General features: G+C 34.9%; 1 long non-coding RNA gene across 1 annotated transcript; it reads right to left on the reverse strand.

The window, feature by feature from the left end:
• Positions 1 to 1,856: 1,856 nt before the first annotated feature.
• On the reverse strand, positions 1,857 to 5,185 carry LOC132606310 (uncharacterized). The gene is made up of 2 exons (XR_009569688.1): positions 4,945 to 5,185; positions 1,857 to 4,474 (listed from the first exon to the last, which is right to left on the reverse strand). It is a non-coding gene; the product is annotated as an uncharacterized LOC132606310 (long non-coding RNA).
• Between the last annotated feature and the right edge of the window lie 2,467 nt (positions 5,186 to 7,652).

The raw sequence follows: 7,652 nt of genomic DNA on the forward strand, positions 1-7,652 counted from the left end.
AGCATGCCTCAGCAGTTGTCCTTGCATCAATCTTGATGAATGACTATATTGACTACAAAGGGCCAACGACAAAGGAAATCCAGAGGACGGTTTTCAGGGAGTTCCATTGTAAACCAAGCTATTGGTAGTGTTGGAAGGCTGGCATAACGGCTAAGAACATGGTTAGGGAAACACCGGAGCATGGGTATGCTTTCTTACCAGCTTATTCGTACATGGTTAAAATTCTAAATCTAGGTTTCAGAATTTGCATTAGTATTGATGATGCGGACAGGTTCAAATATTACTTCGTAGCTTAGGAGCTTGCATTTGGTGATATAAAAACATGTGAAAGGTTATTGCTGTTGACAACACACATTTATATAGCAAGTATGGGGGTGTGTTGTTGTCCGCCGTCGCACAGGATACTGAGAACCATATCTATCCAATTACTTTTTGCGTGGTGGACAAGGAGTGTGATGAATCCTGGGCCTACTTCTTCGAGCAGCTGAGGTACATAATCACCGATAAATCAAACTTGTGCATCATCTCTGATAGGCACAAAAGCATAGCCAACGATATTTTCAGAATTTTTGAGCATGCTCATCATGGACTATGCATGAAGCATCTTGGTGATAACCTTCAAAATAATTCCCAATGTGGAGATTCTCTTCATGTATACTATGATGCAACAAAGGCATATGGTTACCAGGAGTTTAATGAACATTTTCAGCAAGTAAGGGATAAATGCCTCGAAGCTGCTAATTTTCTCGAGTTTGATATTGGATTTGACAAGTGAAGCAGGTTATATTTTCCAGCAAATAGGTATTGTTACGGTTCACATTTTACGGGCGGGGTTAGCCCTCGAAAAGCTACTATGAGTTTGTTGGTGCTCTTTCGGACTTGTTTTGAAAAGAGTCACCACCTAATTTTTAGGAAATTAGGAAAACTAAAGGTAAAGGGTTTATTCAAATACCGTGAAAAATCCTTCGTAATCCAAAGTTCTAGATAAGGGTTCTAGTGATCCCCTGGAGAAGGTGTTAGGCACCCCAGGATTAAGGATCCGTACTATACAGTTGACCTTCGAATTCCAGTGTGTGATTATTTGTTAAACTGCTTATTAAGTGTTTATTTTTCGCATCATAAAAAGATTTTCCATTTGTTTGCATATCATTTGTTTTGAAAGAGATTTGAATATGTTCCATTTATATATAGGGCAGTTTAGGTTCAGATTAAAATATCCAGATAAGAATAAGCTCCTTTTATGTATAAGGATAATGTACTTTTTGCTTATAATATGATCAAAAATGGCTTTGATTTTTTTAGTGTGTATATATATATATATATATATAAGTGTATTTTATTTCCCTTTAAATCACACAATTTGTTTCAAGTCCGTCCATGTAATACGTTAGAAGGTCTTATCGTAGAGCCTCGTATTTACGAATGTATTTCAAAGTATATATGTTTGATAAAATCTACTCCTGTGGGCTCAGGCCCAATTCCCTTTTTGTTTTAAAATCAGACGGGTTTTTTGCCCGAAACCTCTTATTTTGATTCAAGGTTTAAGTGGGTTTAAGCCCAAAACCTTATGTTTTGCAGTTCAAATTCTTGAGGCCCAAGGCCCAAAATCGTTTGATTCAGTTTCAGTCTTAGTCTTGAATCCATTTCAATTTATGAAGATGGGTTCCGTTTTTCCAAATTGACCCGGTTTGTTTGAGAAAACATCATAACACTTGTGATTTGAAAAAATCCTCCCTATTTCTTTTTATCTTATACCAAGAAAATGTTTTGTTACCCTTCAAGTCTTAACCTTCAAGTCTTAGAAAATCATTTTTTACTTAATCTGGGTTTTGTGAAACGTTTGGGGACTTAAGGTCTACCAAATGACATATGTATTGTTGTCATAAGACGACTAGTTCTAAAAATAAAGCTTCCAATGTACAATGTGAATTCTTACAAGTTATACAAATACAACATCAAATGAAAATATCATGAATAAAAGAGAGGAGTAGGTTAGGGGTGTACTAAACCCTTAGTTAGTCATTTTCACCCATGGTTGGGCCTTCAACGCGATCTCATAATACTAGCTTCCCTTTCGTCGGTCTGGACTGCTTGTGCTGTAAAAGAATTGACCTGTTGGGCCATGGCATGGCCCAACAGGTAAGGTCTGACCCGGCCCAAGTGGCCATGCAGTGGAGAGAAGGAAGGAAAAGGGGAAATAGGTTAGAAAGATACTACTGAACTTATCACCATATATACAAGATTTATATATACATAAAGTGAATACACATATATACATATTCAGTTTCAAAATATTGGGCCCAAAGGCCCATCAGCACATCTTAAAAATTTAGCCCGAGCCCCCTTTCGCCCCTGTTTTAACTAGGTGTGAGATGTGGGCTATTTTTACACTAACTAGAATGGGCTAGGCGCAAATTCTACCAACTCTAAATTTCAACTAAGTTTTCAAGCCAGTAGGCCTTCTATTCCTCAAAGTGACTGATACACGCTCTGTCTATGACGAACTATTCATATGTATATACATGTTATGCCTATAATATACACATTGGATATGCATATCAAGTATATATCATATGCATAACCCTCCTTTATTTTATCAACCATGCATATTTTATGTACATCAATCCTTAAAACCTAAACGTTGAGCTTATGATTCAACTAACCACCTAATTAACCTTTATATTTTTTAAAGCAATTTCAGAACTAAACTATGGCCAATGTAAACACAAGCTTAGTCAACTAGAACCACTGTACAACGACTTGAAGAAGATTCAATACAACCCCTATACTTATCACCTCAAGAGATAGGTACAGAAATCCAAATTAGGCACATTAACTCCTAAGGTTCTAAGTGGTATTCAAGCAATAAATTGGGCACAAAATTTCAGCAGATTCAAACAAATGAGGTGGTACAGGGAGGCACAAGCTTAGGTAATTTGAGGAAAACAATGAAGTCATGGGGTGATCATTCAAGCCTCAACCAATTCAATCGATTAAAAGAGAAGTGTACAGGGAAAATTAAACAGAATTTCAAAGACAAGAGGTCACAAAACAGAGGTTCAAATGGATCAAGAAATTGCAGTATTCTAATGCTTACTTCAATGCAAGATTTTACTACCAAGATTTTCATCTTAACTAGATTCCTTCTTATTTCTAGAACAATATATATATATATATATATATATATATAGATATATATATATATATATATATATATCACCAAGAGGGCAGATTCTTCTTTTAACCTTAATGGCTTATTTAGACACTTAACAAGTTAATTTTATTTCAACCCTTTGATATAATGGTGAGGTTTAAAGAGTCAAGTGCATTCATATAGCAGATATGACCCCCATGGACTTATAAGAGTGTACCATGACACCTCTTATTGGAAGAGAGGTACTATGGACCAAGCTGAACTTGGTTCTTCCCGATCTCCTCTTTAAGGTGTCTTTGAAAAGGCCCCTCTATCTCAAGTGGTTCACAGATTGCCTATGGACACTTATGACTCCTCAAACAACATCATTAAGTCAATCCAAATCTAACACTTAGTCAATATTGATGCAGATTTAGCATTTTAGTTGTTTCAACCTAGAGTTCTACTCATGGTGTGACCTTTAATCCTTTTGATCATCATAGAGTCTGAGCAGACATATATGTTCTTATTTTGAGATTGATTTACACATATGAGCAAGACAACACCAGAAACAACATATCCCAATCCCTAAAAGAAGGCCTAACACCACTGCCCATCTCACTTTCAACCATGGCATTTCATATTCCACATTCAGACCATAACTTTAGGAAATGACACAAACAGTTCATAAAAAAAAGACCTGGACAGATTTAAACCAGAGCTTTCCCTCCTTTTCACTCTTTTATCTTTCAAAATCAAAGGATTAATTTTCATAAAATAATTAAAGCTATATGAATGCTTCCAGTTTCATACATCTAGGAATAGTGCTAGTCAATCCTTGTCTTACCCAAAGTCTACCCAGTTTCAACTCAAGATCATTAAAACAGGTTAATTTTAACATTGCATAGCAAGACCTAGGCAGACTTAGGCATATTCAGACACATTCAATCATTTTCAGATCCAATTAGACACATTCAGATATCTTTAAGCACTTTTGGGGGCACATCTTAGATGTATTTAAGCATATTCAAATCTATTTAGGAATATTCAAGCACATTTCAACATCTTTAGGCATGATTAGGCATGTCTGGATTAATCCCCATACTCAGACCAAATTTTCTAAACTATCAATAAACCAAACAAACATAAGCTAATACAATCTTATATTAACAGACCTACATCAATAGTAAACAACAATAATAACCAAAAGAACATTACCAAAGCCAAGTAAAGACTAAACAGAAATATAAACATAAAGGCATGATAAGGGAATTACCTTTTGTTGGTGTAGACAGCTTCAAGGATGGACTTGAAAGCTCTTAGTGCTCCCTCTCCTCCACTCTACCACCACATGAGAACAACAAAATCAAATTTTGAGACTAGACACTTAACTTTTTTAGAAGTTAAGTATAAAATTTTACTAATAGCCTAACTTTGGAATTAAATGCTCAAATATTAGGCTTTATGCGTAAGAACAGTGTTCAAACTTGTCCAAAACCCTTTTTTTTTCCTTGAAGGAATGGAGTTCTATTTATAGAACTCCCCAAAATTTCAAAACCTAAATCGCATCCGGTGTGGCACAAGTGAAGATTCTTTGAAAATTAAGCTTGTATTTAAAAAAAAAAAGATCTAGATTCATCACAAAACCAAAATGAACGACTTGATTTCTTGTTGGTTTCCCTCAATCCAGTTGGTTCTCAAGGAAACAATGGGAATTGAGGGTTCAAAGAGCAAGTACAAAGTTAATTAATGCTAGTAGGCGATTCAATGAAAAGTAAAAAAAAAAAGGAAGAGAGGGGACGGGACTATACCTTGATAAGGGGTTGATATGCGGTGGTTTTGGTTAAAAAAAGAGAAATAAATGATCTTGCCCATTTCAACCATACCAAGGTCCACAGGAGCATCGCGAGGCTGCAGAACTTGTTGTTTCTGGCATATGACGCGATGAGAGAGAGAGTAAACGAAGGGCGGCTAGGGTTTCTCTAAGGAGAAAACCCTCTCTCATGTTTAAGGGGACGTTTGGTATTGTAATGTTGTTGTTGTATTTTTGTTGTTGACTGAGTTGGGCCAGGTCTGGTCTTATTGGGCTGGACTCGGCTCAATTTAAAAGAAAAGAGGGAGGGCCATTGCATGTGTATATGTATATACATACGATATACATGTATACATGTGTATATCTGTGTATATGTTTGTATATATATGTGGGAAAGCTTAACGTTATTTAAATAAATAGCCATGATATGAAACTAGTTAATTATACTCCTTAATCGTGACTAATCGCGATTAATTAACCAATTAAACAAAATAAAGGCATGGCTAATTATGCAATAGGTTCAAATTTTCAATTATAGCCCTATTTGAATTTAAACCATGGAATTGGCTATTTTCAATTATGGCCGGAATTAACCAAAGTAAGCAATTTATAAAACTAACCGTAATACACTTGATTAATTATGATTAACTCTGAAAATTGCACATATGCAAATTGAATATGCCAAAAATTAAGATTTCAGAAGTAAAATGATTAACTTATTTAGTTAGTCAGATTTTTTTGAATTAAACGGAGTAAAACGCTTGCTAACTGATCCTTTGGTAGTTTTAACACTTAATTGAGCAATTGTTTTAAATTATCTTCTTGATTAATCTTGGCAAATGCTGTATATTAATTATAAAATGTGTAAATTAATTTCTAAATAACTAATAATACTATTGAAGTTATTTTGCCAGATGCAATGTCTAAATATTATCGAAACGATTTTGTAAAATCATTTTGACTTATAAAAAATACATTATTCACTTCGTTTGATATCCAATGACTCTGGGTAATTAAAATAATTTATGGGAGGTCAAAAATTAAGGCTCAACAACTACCCCTTCAGTGTTCAGGGATGGCGGGACCATCCCTGAGCAACAAAATTTGATTAACCCTGATTTTTGACTGACCCACTCCAAACTTACTCTCATTTTCATGCGATTTTCAAATGTGTGGCCGGACCCTGACTTTTGAGTTTCCTACATATCTCGGGCTATACGAGAATTCAAGCCACTTGTAGTTCATCTCAAACTATAGACGTTGAGTGATTTGAAGGAAAGTCCTGAGATCTTTAGTGTTGTGACCAAAATATCTCTGCATGGCTGTTAGAATGTGACTGACTCTCTAGTCTTGAGCCCGCCTACATATCCCCAATTTCTGGGAATCAGGTGTTATACCCCGTATTTTTATACGCCAAGATTTTTCGCAAAAGAATCGACGCGAGTAAAGACGGAACCCTTCCCGAACACGAAATAGAAACTTGTAATTTTCAATTTTAATTAGAACATAAATTATTTATAAATTGTAGTTAGTGTAAAAATGTTATTATTTGGAGATTGGGAATTAATTAATTGTGATTAGATTATTAGAAAATATTTAGTGATTAATTAAGAATTTATTAGCTTAATTCGGTTTTTGTGGGTCCCACCCGATTAATCTTCAAAAAAAAAAGAGTTTAAACTTATAATAATAATAATAATAATGAAACAATGCAATGGTGACTCAACATAGGGGGGGGGGGGGGGAGTACGTGTAACAACATGGGAAACCATATATATACTTAAAACAAGTCATGAAATGTTCATTTCATGAACTTGTTCCAAAAACTAAGCAAACACAAAAGAAAAGAGTTGAAAGGAAAGGGGTCTCGGCCAGGACTGCTTAGCCGAGCAGTGGAGGAAAATTCTTTTGAAGCTTCAAGTGTAATTAATGTCTCAAAGTGTGGTGGATATTCAAGTGATTAGCAAGGTTAAGAAACCAACTTGTTAAGGTAAGAATTGATCACTTTTCATATGCTTTGTGGTGGGTTAGATGCATTGTGAATATGTATGATTTGTAAATTGAATGTATAAGAATTATGTATGTTAGTATTAGAATGTTGTTGTTGAAGTCTAAAGTGAGCCGTGTGATAAGTTTATATGAAGCAATGTTTAACCTTATTTTGCATGTATTATGGATGGTTTGGACGTGTGGTAATATGTGGAAATGAATGAAAATTTTGGAATTTTGTATGATTGGTATTGAAGCCGTGTAGGGGCTGGTTTAGGAGAAATTAGTGAATTGGTTTATTTGATGGTTGGTTGATTGTTGTTATGGACGTTATAGTGAGGATGAAGTTTAATGATTCAAGTTGAAAATGCAATTGTTTGTGGGCTGTTGTAGGAACTAAGATGATGCTAATATAGTTCTTATATTCGTATAAATGATGTTGTTAGACGTGTGTATTATTGGTGTAGCTCATAAGATTGGAAGAAAAGAATGTGTTGTTGTTATTCTTGAAAACTTGAGAGATGTATGTTGAACACAAGGAATTGTAAATGGTGATGTTATGTTGCTGTTTTGGCCGTGAGTAGGGGTTGTTTTTGTTTAGGCACGATAATTAATTTCAAGTCGCGATATAGTTGTTGCTATCCCGAATTATATAGCGAAAGGATTAGAAAGCTAAAGTTGAAATTGTGTTGATACGAACATATTGTTGTTCTGGTT

This window comes from Lycium barbarum, chromosome 8 (assembly GCF_019175385.1).
Source record: "Lycium barbarum isolate Lr01 chromosome 8, ASM1917538v2, whole genome shotgun sequence".
In the NCBI taxonomy this organism is placed as follows: Eukaryota; Viridiplantae; Streptophyta; class Magnoliopsida; order Solanales; family Solanaceae; genus Lycium; species Lycium barbarum.